The sequence below is a fragment of the Saccopteryx bilineata genome, chromosome 1 (assembly GCF_036850765.1).
Source record: "Saccopteryx bilineata isolate mSacBil1 chromosome 1, mSacBil1_pri_phased_curated, whole genome shotgun sequence".
NCBI classification, from domain to species: domain Eukaryota; kingdom Metazoa; phylum Chordata; class Mammalia; order Chiroptera; family Emballonuridae; genus Saccopteryx; species Saccopteryx bilineata.
This window is the reverse complement of record NC_089490.1, coordinates 212,568,215-212,586,277: the sequence shown is the minus strand read 5'-3', so window position 1 is coordinate 212,586,277 and position 18,063 is coordinate 212,568,215.

Here is an 18,063-nt window from a genome sequence, read left to right as displayed (position 1 = left end):
AAACATGACAGCTAAGCTAACCAAATCTCTAGTGGTTGCTTTGGGAAAAGAAATGAAGGTCACTCTCCAACCTAGCTAACCAGCTGAGCCCTCTTCTGTCTTCTTAATCACCACCCTAAATTCCCATCTACCACCTAGGAGAATGGGGCTTATTAAAAATGTGTCAAATGAGGATGTCACAGGCCTCCAGATGTCCTGAAATTCATTGAGGTACTGTTAGGTGGCCTCGTATATTTCATTGCTTCTCTTAAGAATGCATTCTAACAGTTTTCAATTCTTAACATCAATAACTCTTCTGAAATGTTTATAATTAACTGGGGCTGCAAGTAAATCATTTCTTCATGCTCAGGAGTTGAGAAAATGAAAGCAAGACCTTTGCACAGCCTACCCAAATTCTACACCTCCGGGTACACAGCCCCCACCCCCCAGATGTGCTTATATCCACCTTTCCCTAAATCATCATTGTCATCGAACTCCTTTGAACGAAATGTAACCCACTTTTTAAAAATAAGGCAATTGTTTATTGTAATTTGCACTAAAGGAACATAGAAAAGTCCATTAACGCTTTTTTTTTAATTTCATTGATTTGAGAGAGAGAGAGAACCATCAACTCGTTTCACCCAGCTGTTCCATTTAATTGTGTACTCATTGGTTGCTTCTTATATGTGCCCTGATGGGGATCTAACCTGTGACCTTAGCATGCCAGGAGGATGCTGTATCCACTGACCTACCCGGCCAGAGCAACATTAGCTTTTTTTTTATGTTTACTTAATTAACTATAGAGAGAGGAAGGGAGAGAGCAAGAGACAGGAATATCTGTTTCTGTATGCAACCTCTGCACTTTGGGAGAATGTTCTAACCAACCAAGCTATCTGGCCAGGGCAACATTAGCTTTTTTAAGAAGTCACTCATCCAGAGCCAAGATGAGCACCTGAAGTTGGGACTCCTGAAATAATTTTTTCCAAATACCCTTAGAAGAGTAAAGAGTAAATCTTTCTGCACCCTGAAATACAGTTCAATTCTCACAATTTACTGAAACAAAGCTATTGGATCTGGGCTCAGGGAGACACAATGACTCTTGATTCCAAACAAGCAAGCCAAGGCTATGTGTCTGGGTACTCTTGTGATCCCACATGTGTGTGAATGCAGGTTTCTGTACTGCTAAAAGGGCTCCTAAGTCCTGTTGAGGACCAAACAACTCTTACAAAACAGTATTTTGATGAGTTAACTGTAAATGAATCAGAAACATACGGATTAAATTTCCTTTAATGCACATGGATTTAAAAATTAAAGGAAAAATGTTTGGCAGAGACAATTTTGGCTTTTGCCATCCCCAAAGCTTTGGAAAAAATAGTTGAGGATGTTCAGTGATCCAACTCAGGAAAATGTGGCCCATGGCCCCTCTCCTTTTTTTAAAATCTTTATTTGTTCTTACATATGGTATCAGAAAAGCCCAGGGAGACATTTCTGTTGGAGACAACTCCTGGTTCTAAAGTTTGTGACTAAATCCCTTGTTTATTTGTGAAGTTGCCATGTATTTGCATTCATGATGCATAATTAATTTGGGAATCTTCTGAAGAAACAGTACTCTTCCTTAGCCCTCAGGAGGGAAAGAACAGCATCTGCTTCTGCCTTTGTGCTAGTGACTATCTGTCTCTACATCATAAATATAGTTCCAAAGGATTCTCAATGGGAAATATCTTTTGTTAATATCTTCCAGATGTTAACAGGGACGTTCTTAGTAGGGACGATTTTTCTGACTGTCTCCTCAATCCTGCTGGGTAATTTCACACATGGTCATGGTTAACACAAGCGTGTGACGAATCCCATATGTGGTGGCAATCACAGTGATCACAGATCTAAGGCGATACTCTGGGGGACAAATGAAGGCTGCTGTGAGGTCAGGACAGTTAATGAGGGTCAGAGGGAAAGGTTGGGGAGTCCTGAGGGAGAGCATGAGCAATATTGGGGGGAAAACATGAATTCCCTTATTTTGAGAGAGTTACCCTTCCTGTCTCAGAGAAAACAAGCAAAAGAGAAGGAATTTTTAAAAAACCTTTATAATTTAATAATTATGATGTTGGTACATATCTTATTATATATCCTCTGAAAACAAGATGACTGATTTTCTGTCCCTAAATCACAAAATAGTGCTTGACAGGTTGTTTGATTGAAAACTACAAGACCACAATGTAGAGATATATATAATAGCAAGACCCAAAAGAGACACAGTAAATTTTTTTAAATGTGGTATACACATGTAGAGAATCTCAACAGGACTGCCTAGGTGGTGTGGGATGACAGAAATTGGATTTGGAATCAGGAAACCTTAACACCTATTTGTGAAATATAAGGTACAATTTATTTTTTTCACTTGTAACATGAAGATAATGCCACATATCCCAGAAGTTTGGATGAGGAAATAAAAGAGTTCTATTTCAGATGTTTACTTGGCAAAAGGGGCCAGATTATAACTGCTTTGGAGGCTTTACTAGAGAGAAATGAAGTTGTCATGGGTTTTTTTTTTCTTAAAGAAATATATCATGCTCTTTCATCACATACGTAGTACATGATATCACATAGTCATGTCAAATCAAGCCATACAGAAGTATACAAAATATACCTAAGAGCTTCCCTTTTTCTACTTTTTTAATTCTTCTTTCTTATCCCTCAGGTGAGCAAAACTAGTGGTTTGATATACATCCTTCTATATTTTTCTATATTTATGCAAATATATTAATGTATAGGACCTTTTGAAAATGGAAATAAGGTTATTATATATATAATATTATAACTTGAATTTTTTAATAAGTAGGAGCAAAAGATATTTTAACTTATTCTAACTTTCAAGAATTATACATTACTAAAAAAATAATTGTATATTACTTAGGAACATAGATACAAACATACAAAATTCAATGCTATAATACTGATGAATATAGATGCAAACTTCTGAAATATATACTATAATAAAAGACTAGTACAAATATTTAATAAAATACAGGGATGGTTATAATTGTGATGGTTTATAATATAACATATTTATAATTTACATCTATAGATCAAAGCAGTCAAACCATATGCTCACTTTGATAAAAAAAATTTTTAATTCAGTGAGAGGAGGGGAGGTAGAGACAGACTCTCACATGTTCCCCGAAGGGGATTCACCCAGCAAGCCCACTAGAAGGTGATGCTCTATTCATCTGGGGCATTGCTCTCTTGCTCAGCAACTGAGCTCTTCTTAGCACCTGAGGTAGAGACCATAGAGCCATCCTCACTGCCCAGGCCAACTCGTTCTAATCGAGCCATGGCTGCAGGAGGGGAAAACAGAAAGAGAGAGAGAGAGAAGGGAGAGGGGGAAGGATGGAGAAGCAGATAGTCACTTCTACTGTGTGCCCTGACTGGGTATCAAACCCAGGACATCCATACGCTAGGCTGACACTCTATCACTGAGCCAACAGGCCAGGGCTTATTTGATAAAATTTAAAGTCAATACACAATTTTAAAACATCTCTTCTTAAGTCATAAACAGAAGGAATTTTCTTAATACAATAAAGCATATATTCATCAAATAGTAGGTAACCTCATCAAATATCAAAATCATTTGAACTGATCTAAATATATGAGAAAAAATATAATTTTTGATATTACCATTTTAACATTTTTTGAAAGCACTCTGAAATATAAGATAAAAAAATGAAAACATTCGTATATAAAAGATGAAATGTAACAGAGCATCCAAAAAAATCAGTTGAAAAACTATTATAACAAATGATACTCCAGTAAGCTAACTAATTACAAAAAGACTCAAACCCTCAAGGTTTTCTTTATATCTGCTACAATTTAAAAAAAATAGAATGTATAAAATAAGGTGATACAATTCACAGCAGTACAAAATGTACAAAATACTTTTGAATAAATTTAACAAAAATATGTAAAGTCTTTAGAAATAAAATATAAAACATTACCAAAAGACTAAAAGATTTTATTAAACAAGGAGGCATACTGTGTACTAGATAAGATACATTGATACTGGAAATGTATTGATATTTCCCCAATCAATCTATAAAGTAATACAATTACTATAGAATTCTGATTGACTTTTTAAACTTAATTTTCCCAAAGCTCTAGAAGAATAAATTATTGAATATAATGAAGATAACTTTAAAAAGGAAAAAATGGTATGTGTTAAAAGACATAATAAAGCCAATAATGTATTAAAAGACACAATAAAGCCACAATTGTCAAAAAAAATCAATATTGCATAGCTCAGAAACAAACCCATGGATATTTAATAGTGTGTTAAGTGACATTTCTAGTAAGTAAAAAATTTTATGGACTATTCAACTGTATGTAATTAGTAGTTAACTATCAGAAGGAAAGAAGGAGAAATAAGAGATAGAGAAAAAGAAGGAAGAGAAAAAAAAGAAAGAAGACAGAAAAAGTTTGGCGTTGCTACCCACTACAAAGTAAACTGCAGATGCATTAATGTATTCAACATAAAATTAAAATTAAGGAGCATTTGTGGAACTATAAAAAAATATTTTTAATATTGGTGGCTAGAAAACTTTCTTAATGTGAATCAAGGAATAGATCAATGAATTCAGTTAAATAAAATTTTCAATCTTCCTATATAAAAAAATGAATAAAAAACTACCACAAATAAATATGTGCAGGAAAAATGACAGCTGGTAAACTTTATTTCCATTTCCAGTTGTGAACGGTAGGATTTAGTTTTTGTAAATCTCATTTCAAAAATGCCTTGTGCTCTGTCACACATAGGGATCTCCACAGTGCTCTGTCACACATAGGGATCTCCACAGCCTGTTCTCTCTTCCAATAGGAAATTGTCAGAACCTTTCTGAAAGATGCCTCTGTTTCAATGGATACTATAGGGTTCTGCATAGCTCTTGTCCAAAAATCTCCCTTTCTAAGAATCTTACAGTCACACAAAAAGATTTATTTATAAAAGAACACATGACCACTATGCTGAAAAAATCTAGTACTCAACAATAGGGGATTATGGATTTTCTTTTCATTTGAGCACATGCATAAAATAAACTATGCTGTGATTTATAATGATGTTCTAATAGCAAGGTTTAAACCTGGCCTGCTGCCTGTTTTTGTAAATAAAGTTTTATTGGAATGCAGCCAAGATTTTTCATTTACATATTGTCTGTGGCTATTTTCTCTCAACAGCAGCTGACATAACTACTGTGGCAGAGACTTTGTGGCCCAAAAAGTCAAAATTATTTACTGTGTGCTTTTACAGAAAAAGTTTGCTAACTATGTTATGGTAGAATATTCAGTGACCAGAGAACTGTTTTTAATTTATCATTAAATTTAAAATAGAATATAGGCTTTTGAAGATGGCAGCGGAGTAGGTGGACGCACAGACGCCCAGCTCTCAACACCAAACTGGAATACAAATCAATTTAGGAAAAATCAGCATGAAAAACCAACACTGAACTGCAAGAACAGCTCTCTAAAACCAAGGAGCAAAGAGGAAGCCACAATAATCCTGGTAAGGAGTGCCTGAATCTCCTCTGCTTACAGGAACGGAAGGCGAGGGGGTTAGGCTGAGAGCCCAGAGAGGTTTTCACAGAGGAAAAAGAGCAGAAACTACTGCTCACAGCCACTTACCTGGCAACCAGGGAGCAAGGTGGGTTGAAAAGACCAGCTTATCTCCCAAGTGGAAAGGACAAGGAGAGGGACAGACTGTGAGGGGCTAAGGTATGAAAGAAACGAAATAAAAGAGCTGACTCATTCATGCTGGAGGCGGCCATAGCTGGGGGAGGGACTGAACCTTTCACAAAACAGAGCTGAAGTGCTTCCGGATCAGAGATCTCCGGACATCTATCCAGCTCCAATCAGTGCAAAAAGACACAGCTGAAAACAAGAAGTGGGGAGGAGGGGCAGTAACTCAGGTCTCCATGGAGATCTGAGATACACCTCCCCCTACTGAAGCTGAGAAAAAACCCTGCCCACAATGAGATTAGTTGGTGGAAGAGACCTTCAGCGTCTCAGGTTACACCCACAGCATTCCTGGTTACAGTTTCAAGGAAGCCCCCTGCTGAGGTCAGTTAACAAGACTATCACCTGTTAAGAAAACTAACAAATCAAGACTTCAAAGCTGCTTAAATCCGAAAGTAAATTACAAATAATAGCCCATACCAACCCAAGAAGACCTAGAAATAACACAACTGAAAACTGGAGGCAGACAACACCAAGCCTAGACTCAACCAACTCTACAAATAAAACACCATTATGAGAAGACAAAGGAGTGCAACCCAAATGAAACCACAAGAGACACCTTTGAGAAATGAGCTGAGTGATATGAAAATAATCAAACTTCCAGATGCAGAGTTCAAAATAATGATTGTAAGGATGCTTAGGGATCTTAGAACAACAATGGAGGGGCAGTTTGAAAACCTAAATAAAGAAATAGCAAGTATAAAAAAGGATATTGAAATATTAAAAAAGAATCAGTCAGAGATGACAAATACAATATCAGAAATGAAGACCACAATGGAAGAAATTAAAAACAGGATGGATTCAGCTGAGGATCGAATCAGCGAGTTGGAGGACAACTGGAATGAGGGCATGAAAGCAGAGAAGAAAAGAGAAAAGAAACTCAAAAAGTCAGAGGAAACACTTAGAGAGCTCTGTGACAACATGAAGAGAAATAACATCCGCATCATAGGGGTTCCTGAAGAAGAAGAAAAAGAACAAGAGATAGAGACTTTGTTCAATCATATCATAACTGAAAACTTCCCTAAATTAATGCAAGAGAAACTCCCACAAGTCCAAGAAGCAGAGAGAACTCCATTAAAGAGAAACCCAAAGAAACCTACACCAAGACACATCATAATTAAAATACCAAAGCTAAGCGATAAAGAGAAAATATTAAAAGCTGCAAGAGAAAAAAAAGTTATCACCTACAAAGGAGCCCCCATAAGGATGATATCCGACTTCTCAACAGAAACACTTGAGGCCAGAAGGGAATGGCAAGAAATATTCAAAGTAATGCAGAACAAGAACCTACAACCAAGACTACTTTATCCAGCAAGGCTATTGTTTAAAATCGAAGGAGAAATAAAAAGCTTTCCAGACAAAAAACAACTCAAGGAATTCATTACAACCAAACCAACGCTGCAAGAAATGTTAAGGGGCCTGTTGTAAACAGATCAAAGTTGGAAAAGAATATAGCAAAAAAAGGAATACACCTTTAAAGAAGAAAATGGCAATAAACAACTACATATCAATAATAACCTTAAATGTAAATGGATGAAATGATCCAATCAAAAGACATAGGGTAGCTGCGTGGATAAGAAAACAGGACCCATACATATGTTGTCTACAAGAGACACACCTTAGAACAAAAGACACACATAGATTGAAGGTAAAAGGATGGAAAAAAACATTTCATGCAAACGGAAATGAAAAAAAAGCTGGGATAGCAATACTTATATCAGACAAATTGGACTTTAAAACAAAGGATATAGTAAGAGATAAAGAAGGCCACTACATAATGATAAAAGGAGTAATCCAACAGGAAGATATAACTATTATAAATATCTATGCACCTAATATAGGAGCACCCAAATATATAAAGCAGACTTTGATGGATTGAAAGGATGAGATCAACAGCAATATTATAATAGTAGGGGATTTCAATACCCCACTAACATCACTAGATAGATCCTCAAGAAAGAAAATTAACAAAGAAACAGCAGATTTATTGGAAACACTAGATCAACTCGATTTAATAGATATCTTCAGATCCTTTCACCTTAAAACAGCAGAATATACATTCTTTTCAAGTGCTCATGGTACATTCTCTAAAATAGACCACATATTAAGGCGCAAAAGTGCTCTCAACAAATTTAAGAAGACTGAAATCATATCAAGCACTTTCTCCGATCACAACGGCATGAAACTAGAAATGAATCACAGCAGAAAAGTTCAAAAATTCTCAAACACATGGAAACTAAATAGCAGGGTGTTAAATAATGAATGGATTAAGAATGAGATCAAAGAAGAAATAAAAAAATTCCTAGAAACGAATGACAATGAGCATACAACAACTCAAAATTTATGGGACACAGTGAAAGCAGTGCTGAGAGGGAAGTTCATAGCACTACAGGCAGACTTTCAGAAGCTAGAAAAAGCTCAAATTAACAACTTAACCCTGCATCTAAAAGAATTAGAAAAAGAACAGCAAGTAAAGCCCAAATGTAGTAAAAGGAAGAAAATAATAAAGATCAGAGCAGAAATAAATGACATAGAGGCTAAAGAAACAATACAGAGGATCAATGAAACTAGGAGCTGGTTCTTTGAAAAGGTAAACAAGATTGATGAACCTTTAAGTAGACTCACCAAGAAAAAGAGAGGACTCAAATAAATAAAATTAGAAATGAGAGAGGAGAAATAACAACTGACACAACAGAAATACAAAATATTGTAAGAAAATACTATGAAGAACTGTATGCCAAAAAACTAGACAACCTAGATGAAATGGACAAATTCCTTGAAACATACAATCTTCCAAAAATCAATCTGGAAGAATCAGAAAACCTAAACAGACCGATTACACCAAATGAGATAGAAACAGTTATCAAAAAACTCCCAACAAAGAAAAGTCTGGGGCTTGATGGCTTCACAACGGAATTCTACCAAATATTCAAAGAAGAACTAACTCCTATCCTTCTCAAACTATTTCAAAAAATTCAAGAGGAAGGAACACTTCCAAGCTCCTTTTATGAGGCGAGCATAATTCTGATTCCAAAACCAGGCAAAGACAACACAAAGAAAGAAAATTATAGGCCAATATCTCTGATGAAGAAAGATGCTAAAATCCTCAACAAAATATTAGCAAACCGGATCCAACAATATATGGAAAAAATCATACACCATGATGAAGTGGGATTTATTCTGGGGAGGCAAGGCTGGTACAATATTTGTAAATCAATCAATGTGATTCATCACATAAACAAAAAAAAGGAGAAAAACCATATGATAATTTCAATAGATGCAGAAAAAGCATTTGATAAAATCCAGCACCCATTCATGATCAAAACTCTCAGCAAAGTGGGAATACAGGGAACATACCTCAACATGATAAAAGCCATCTATGAGAAACCCACAGCCAACATCATACTCAATGGGCAAAAATTAAAAGCAATACCCTTAAGATCAGGAACAAGGCAGGGGTGCCCCCTTTCACCACTCTTATTTAACATAGTCCTGGAAGTCCTGGCAACAGCAATCAGACAAGAAGAAGAAATAAAAGGCATTCAAGTTGGAAAAGAAGAAGTAAAAGTATCATTATTTGCAGATGATATGATATTGTATATAGAAAACCCTAAAGTCTCAGTCAAAAAACTACTGGACCTGATAAATAAATTCAGCAAAGTGGCAGGATATAAAATCAATACTCAGAAATCAGAAGCATTTTTATACACCAACAATGAACAGTCAGAAAGAGAAATTAAGGAAACAATCCCCTTCACAATTACAACCAAAAAAATAAAGTACCTAGGAGTAAACTTAACCAAGGAGACTAAAGACTTGTACTTGGAAAATTACAAAGCATTGATAAAAGAAATCAAGGAAGATACAAACAAGTGGAAGCATATACCGTGCTCATGGTTAGGAAGAATAAACATCATTAAAATGTCTATATTACCCAAAGCAATCTATAAATTCAATGCAATACCAATTAAAATACCAATGACATACTTCAAAGATATAGAACACATATTCCAAAAATTTATATGGAACCAAAAGAGAACACAAATAGCCTCAGCAATCTTAAAAAAGAAGAATAAAGTGGGAGGTATCACACTTCCTGATATCAAGTTATACTACAAGGCCATTGTACTCAAAACAGCCTGGTACTGGCATAAGAACAGGCATATAGATCAATGGAACAGAATAGAGAACCCAGAAATAAACCCACAGTTCTATGGACAACTGATATTTGACAAAGGAGGTAAGGAAATACAATGGAGTAAAGACAGCCTCTTTAACAAATGGTGTTGGGAAAATTGGACAGCTACCTGCAAAAAAATGAAACTAGATCACCAGCTTACACCACTCACAAAAATAAACTCAACATAGATAAAAGACTTAAATGTAGGCCGTGAAACCATAAGCATCTTAGAAGAAAACATAGGCAGTAAGCTCTCCGACATCTCTCGGAGCAATATATTTGCTGATTTATCTCCACAGGGAAGTGAAATAAAAGACAGGATAAACAAATGGACTATATCAAACTAAAAAGTTTTGCACAGCTAAAGACAACAAGAACAGAATAAAAAGACAAACTACACAATGGGAGAACATATTGACAATACGTCTGATAAGGGGTTAATAACCAAAATTTATAAAGAACTTGTAAAACTCAACACCAGGAAGACAAACAACCCAATCCAAAAATGGGCAAAAGAGATGAATAGACACTTCTCCAAGGAGGACATACAGATAGCCAATAGGCATATGAAAAATGCTCAACATCACTAATCATTAGAGAAATGCAAATTAAAACCACAATGAGATATCACCTCACACCAGTCAGAATGGCGCTTATCAACAAAACAACATAGAATAAATGCTGGCGAGGATGTGGAGAAAAGGGAACCCTCCTGCACTGCTTGTGGGAATGCACACTGGTGCAGCCACTGTGGAAAACAGTATGGAGATTCCTCAAAAATCTGAAATTCGAACTGCCTTTTGACCCAGCTATCCCACTTTTAGGAATATACCCCAAGGACACCATAGAACGGCTCGAAAAGGAGAAATGCACCCACATGTTTGTGGCAGCATTGTTCACAATAGTGAAGATCTGGAAACAGCCCAAGTGTTCGTCAGAGGACGAGTGGATTAAAAAGCTTTGGTACATATATACTATGGAATACTACTCAGCCATAAGAAATGATGACATCGGATCATTTACAATAACATGGATGGACCTTGACAACATTATACGGAGTGAAATAAGTAAATCAGAAAAAAAAAAACTGAGATGAATCCATACATAGAAGGGACATAAAAATGAGACTCAAGAGACATGAACAAGAATGTGATGGCAACAGGGGCGGGAGGTTGGGGGAGGTGGGAGGGGGTGAAGAAGGAGAGAGGGGTTAGGGGACGGGAGGGGCACAAAGAAAACCGGATAGAAGGTGACAGAAGACAATTTAACTTTGGGGCAGGGATATACAGCACAATCAAATGTCAAAATAATCTAGAGATATTTTCTCTCAACATATGTACCCTGATTTATCAATGTCACTGCATTAAATTTAAAAAAAAAATTTTAAATAGAATATAAAATAAAACAACCTAATTTAAATATGTATTAATATACACATTCTATTTAACTATAATCTTAAATATGTATATATTGCACCAAAAGTCTATCAGCATAAAATGTTATTTCACGATGTTATTTCAAAGTATTATTTCAGTGTCTTTTTCTTTCTTCTCTATTTTTTCCAAGTTTTCTGTCATAAATATGTATTATTTTTGAACCAGTTAAATATATTAGTAAATGTTACTTATTATCGGGAGCATCAGTCCCTGATTAGTAGTACATTAGTAGTACATTCTGCAAGGTACATTTTTATTCAGACTTAGTTGCAACCCAAACTCCAGTTCTCAGAGTTTTTGCAAATCTCGCCCCTAACTCTCTTAGACACAATACACACGTGCATGCGCACACAGACACACTGGGTCCAGGTCCATGTTGTTAGTGAAGAGCATTCATTTGGAGGCGGTTCTCATGGGGCACAGTAATTTCCGGGGGGGGGGGGGGTTCAATTGAATTTTTGCTTCATTCCTCTTCTCCACCTCAAGGAAAAAAATTGTTTTTCTTAGGGTTTGAGGACTCTGTATTCACTTCTGCTTGGGAAATTGTTACATTTTGGGGGGTTAGTTTGGTGACATAAATCAAAAAGCTATTCCTTAGAGTTGATGAGGAAGAAGTAGAAGACTCTATAATATAGTCCATATAGTTGTTATGGTAATGGATAGTTCCACAGATCTTAAGGGCCTTATCTTCCATATTCGATAATTACTTTTGTCTTGGGTCATTAAATGCAAGCCCTCACAAGTAGGTGGTAGAAAAGCTCATTCTATCCTCATTCACCCTCAAGATCTCAAGAAAACTATTTCAGCATTTGTACCTAGCTTCTTTCTTTTACCCAGAAAGGGAGGGGTTAAAGAATCTGCCTCACAACTTTTAAATACTAAGTAAGCAAATGCTGACTTGAGCACCTAAAAATATGCTGCTTTCTCTCCTGAAAACAGAAGTACTCTAAGTTTGGAAATGTATTAATGTTTTATATTTGCATAAAAATCTTACCTCCCATAGCAGTCTCCATTTCTTAAACTCTTTTTTTGAAATGCCAAGTTGAATTTGGCATCTAGTTAATAATATGCAGAGACAGCAAAGAATAATAACAATGCTTGCCTGCTCCCACAGCAGAATGTGAGATTAGGAAAGATTCTAGATTTTTTTTTTCCACCTCAGGAGCACAGAATTTTCCTTAGAATCAAAGAATGAGGGAAATTATAAACATTTCCAATTATTTTTATAGTACTTCCATTTCTACCTGGTTGGAAGGGAGAATTCCAGGGAATATAACATCAATTTAAAGAATCCCATCCAGGAAGTAGTACACTAGATACAGAGTCAGCCTGGGATGCTTTGGACCCAGGTTTAAAACCCTGAGGTCACCGGCTTGAGTGTGTGATCATAGACATAACCCCATGGTTGCTGGCTTGAGCTCAAGGTTGCTGCTGGCTTGAGCAAGGGGTCACTGGCTCTGCTGGAGCCCCCGGGTCAAGGCACATATGAAAAAGCAATCCATGAACAACTAAGGTGCCACAACAAAAAATGATGCTTCTCATCTCTCTCCCTTCCTGTCTATCCCTCTCTCTCTCTCTCTCTCTCTCCTGTGCGCACTAAAAATAAATAAATAATAAATAAATTATAAAGAATCCCAGAACATTGGAGCTGAAAAAACAGTACCATGCACTCTGATTCTATATTTTCAGAAGGGAAAACTTGTCAGTTTTAGTACAGAGGTGATGTCAGCTGTCTAAGATCACCCAGTGAACAGCTAACCTACTGAGCTCTTGAGCACAGGTCTACATACTTTTGTATTTATTGAATTTTCAACTGGCCCTATCCTCTCTGCTACGGTTCACCCATGAGCAGTGTTACTGCCAGAAAAATTGCAGTGTGCCAGGCTGTTTTCTACCCTGGCATCCTTTCTCTCATTTAAATTCACACCACGGCTCTATGAGGTGGTTATTTCTTCTTTCACAGCTGAGGAAACTAAGCCTCAAAGAAGTGATGTAATTTAGATTCAATCTGGAAGCAAGTCCTATTTAATTTCCAAACTAATGAACCCAACTATTCCAGCTGGTTTCAAGAAATCCTATCATGCCTTCTCCCCACCTCACCTGTTAACTATCCATTGGGTTATCTGGAACAAAGATTTTGTTTGTTTTTTAAAGGTGTATATGATCACACACATCATGTTTTGGAAGCAAAACTTATGTCCTATCCTTTTATTCCTTTTTCTACCTATGTGTTTTGGAAGGCATGTGGTGCTATTTCTACCCATACCCAGGGAGTAAGCCTAGTTGATTTACACATGCTGTTCAGGTTCTCAAAACTCCTTTTTTGTGATTGACATCACAAACTATGTGATTGACATCCAGCAATTTAAAAATACTATCTCTAATATGCACATCAACCCTGAAAATTAAAGATGACATCATTTCCCTCTTTTGTTTTCTCTCCCCCAAAATACCTACCTCAGTTACAAGTGCTTAATGGAAGTTCAACATCACGAAAGGCCTTTAATTAAACTGGCACCAGTTTCCCTGGAGGCCACAGAGCGTTTGCACAACTTTCAAACCCCAGAATCCTACCATGAAATCACTGGTTTCAGTGTCTGTAGAAAAGAGAGAAAGTGCAGGCAAAAAAGTGTCCAGATCGTTCTCCAAGCAGCAGGGTGGTGTCTTCCACAGCTCCGCTTGGTTTAGCAGTCTTTGAAATCTCGTCATCCGTCATCTGTCACAGTGGAGCCAGACTCTTCCCCCTCCACGTCTGAAACACGTGGTGTCCCCTCCCGCGCTGCTCTTACACGGAAGCAGCCTTGTTTCTGACAGCCTCCCCTTGGAAATAGATAGACTTGGAGCCTGCCTGCTGTGTTTGGAATTAATGTGACTCCAACCCTAAAATGGGATTCAAAGTCTTGTATAACCAAATTTAGAAAAAGAAGTGAATAGGGTAGTGGGGGAGGAGGCAGAGGCAAGGGGAAAAAACATGTTGAAAGGTAAAAAAGACATAAATAACTCTTGCTTAGAAAGGCTTTGGTGGAGCTCTTTCTTTTTTAACTTTGCAGAGGGTGCCCCACCCCTGTGGGATGAAGCATAGTGCTTCATTCATCTTGTCTTCTGCTCAGGCATTGGGGGGGGGGGGTGTAGGACACAAGGGCTCAGGGCTCTGCCAGCCATGTGGAGTCCCAAGGAAACAATGTGCCCGGAGGACACTCACAGACCTACGTGACTGAAAGAGAATTTTCTTTTTCTCTGGGAAGATGTTTCTCCATTTTTGAGGGGGGGCATATTTTGAGAGGTGATATCATCTCTTGCTGTGTGCTGGCTGCTCTCATTGGTTGTTTTGCTTTAATAAAGAGTTTCCTTATTCCAACTATGTCACCCTCTTTCTACTTCATGTGATGACTGGGGACACATCAGTCCATGATGATTTACTGGATATGATACAGTGTAAAGAAAAATAAACTTAGTCTCATTCAATGAAAACCAAGCAAATGATGCAGGTGAAAGCAGCAAGCATGTGCCTGGAACTTATTTTTCAGGATAGATTACAGCATCCCTTCCTGCTATGTAAACATCAATTGACAGGGCACTGATATCGAAACAAATGATATCACTGTAAACTCTATGAACAGATTGCTCTGCAAAATAACTACTACACTTCAATTATATCTAAGGAAAAAAATATTTTATGGAAAGAAAAAAAAAAGGCTAACATATTCATGCAGCATGAGACTGTGTCTTAGTCCACTTGGCTCTTATGACAGAATATGATGGACTGAGTGGCTTATAAATAATGGAATTAATTTCTAGTTCTAGAGACTGAGAAGTTCAAGACCTTGACACGAGCACATTCAATGTCTGGCGAGGAGCTCCTCCCTGGTTCATAGACACCTATTTTTTTACTGTGTTTTCAGATGATGGAAGAAGCAAAGGAATCTCTTTTACACCACCACTAATTGCACTCATGCCTTAATCATCTCGCAAAGGCCTCACCTCAAAGTACCATCATATTGGGGATTGGGTTTCAATATACAAATTTTTGGGACCCCAAATGTTTATTCTATAGTGTATTTCATGAGAGTAAGTAATCACTTAGAGTTTATTTTGCCTGCAAATTTCCTGGAGAAGATTTAGAGTCAGAAGCTTTTTGGGAGATGGAAAGAAGTAATGAAGCAAGCTTGGGATGGGAGAAGTTTGGTTAATTAGCAGTGTGGACCGAGGTCCATTAGTATGGACCATTAGTTTTGGGACAACCAAGAACATGTAGGATAATGTATCCAAGGTAATGCTGGGCTTCCTACCCAAAGTTAAGTTGATGTTGACGCAGTTTTCTGACATCATCCAGAAATAATCATCATATAACTTATTCAGAGAGGGATTGGAAAATTCAGAGCTTGTAGATTCTCATTCATCAAAATGATCCAAGTTGGCTGTGCACAGATGTTTAGCACAGTCAGTATGTCTTGTTTATGTCATCACCATAGCAACACATCAACTGCAAATATCTGCCTAAGAGTGCCACAGGGGCAGAACCTGGGGTACAGCGCCATCGGCCAAAAAGAAAGAGAAAGAAGAAAAGGGAAGAAGATAATCAATCTCTCAAAACCAGGAAAAATCTACAGTCTTTACAACTTTTTCCACTTTTTTTCTTTTATTTTTTATCTTTTTATTTTCTACCTTGGTCATTTTATCCTCTTTCTGTTTTATTCTTTTCATTTTGAACTGCATTACTCATAGGTATTACATTTTCCATTCTTTTTTTTTTTTCTATGAGGGTTACATTCTAAAAACCTTAACTCTCTCTTTTTTTCCTTTCTTTTCTTTTTTTCTCTCTCTTTTGGTTTCTTCTTTTCTCTTTCACTTTTTCTCTCATTTGATCCTCACAAACAAATTATTTTATTCTGGATTCAAATTTTTTCTTTGTGGCATTTTGTGTACTTTTATACTTCCCTTTTCATATCATTAGCATTTCCCCCAATTCTGGCTCTCCATTCTGGGTAATTTTTGTTCCACTTAATACAATAGAATTTTCATTTTTCACTGTACTTTTTTCTCTTTTTCTTCTTTTCTCTCTCACTATATCTCTCATTTGACTGTCATTTACAAACAAATTATTTTATTTTTGATCCAAATTTTTTTTCTTGTATCATTTTGTGGGTTCTTACATCATTTTTTTGCCTCTTTGTCACTCCCCCACAACTCAGGCCCTATGTTCTATGTAGTTTTTGTTCCACTTTCAACAATAGAATTTTTAGTTTTTCACTGTATTTTCTCAAAGAATTTTATTTTATTTTATTTTTTATCAACTTTTATTAGTGTTATTAGCAATACCACTCTCAAATGCCATTAAGGAAAAAGAAATTGAATATCATGGATACAAAAGACAAAGACGTAGCTCAGATAGATGATAAAAATCTATAGAAAAAAATTTTAATAGCTTGGAAAACTTAGAGTTAAATGACAGAGAATTTAAAATTAAAGTCCTAAAAATACTCAGGGATATACAAGAAAGGCAGTTTAAGAAGCTCAAAAAACAATTCAACAAACGGAAAGAATACATCACCAAGAAAATTGAAACTATGAAAATGAATCAAACAGAGATGAAAAGCTCAATTCATGAACTGAAAAACAAGGTAACAAGCTTAGCTAACAGAACAGGCCAGATAGAGGAGAGAATTAGTGACATAGAAGACATGCAACTAGAAGCACTACAGAAAGAAGAGGAAAGAGGCTCACAAATTTAAAAAATGAGATAGCCCTACAGGAATTGTCTGACTCCATCAAAAAGAGCAACATAAGAATAATGGGTATATCAGAAGGAGAAGAGAGAGAAAATGGAATGGAGAACATATTCAAAAAAATAATAGATGAGAATTTCCCAAGCCTGTAGAAAGGACTAAATCCTCGAATTCAAGAAGCAAACAGAACACCAAGTTATCTTAACCCTAAGAAATCTACTCCAAGGCACCTCATAATGAAATTGACACAAACCAATGACAAAGAAAAAATTCTCAAGGCAGCCATGGAAAGGAAGAATAGAACATATAAAGGAAGGCCCATTAGATTATCATCAGATTTTTCAGCAGAAACTCTATAAGCTAGAAGAGAGTGGACCCCAATATTTAAAGTTCTGAAAGAGAGGAACTTCCAGCCAAGAATACTATACCCATCAAAGCTATCCTTCAAATAGGAAGGAGAAATGAATATACAAAACAAGTATATTCTATTATTTATCAATTATTGCATTATTATCTATAGGAATAACTGTAAACTGACTTTTGCCACACTCTTGTGCCACCCTCTCTCCCTGCTATGTTTCTCCCTTTTGCTTTCTATCCTGTGCTCCTCCATCATGTCCCCTGATTTGAGGACTTCTGTCACATGTGGCAGTCATTGCTGCTGGTTTGAGTTTCTACTTAGATGTGTAGAAAAGCATGGATTGAATGGAAGATGTGAAGGTGCTCAACAACTTGGTATTAAACTATAAAGAATCTTTACATCCAAACATGATGCAGTTCAAAGTAGGTAGTCATTCTCCAACCCCTCAAAGTTTTTGAGAGAATCCCAGAAATGTCTCCTCACACAAAGGGCAAGCTAAGAGGATTCTAAGGGACTGTATTCACTGTAGGATTGAAAGTAAGTCAGGCTTGTTAGTGTTTTCAGTCTCCGACAATGGGAGTTTCTGTTTTCCCAGAGCCTCTCCCC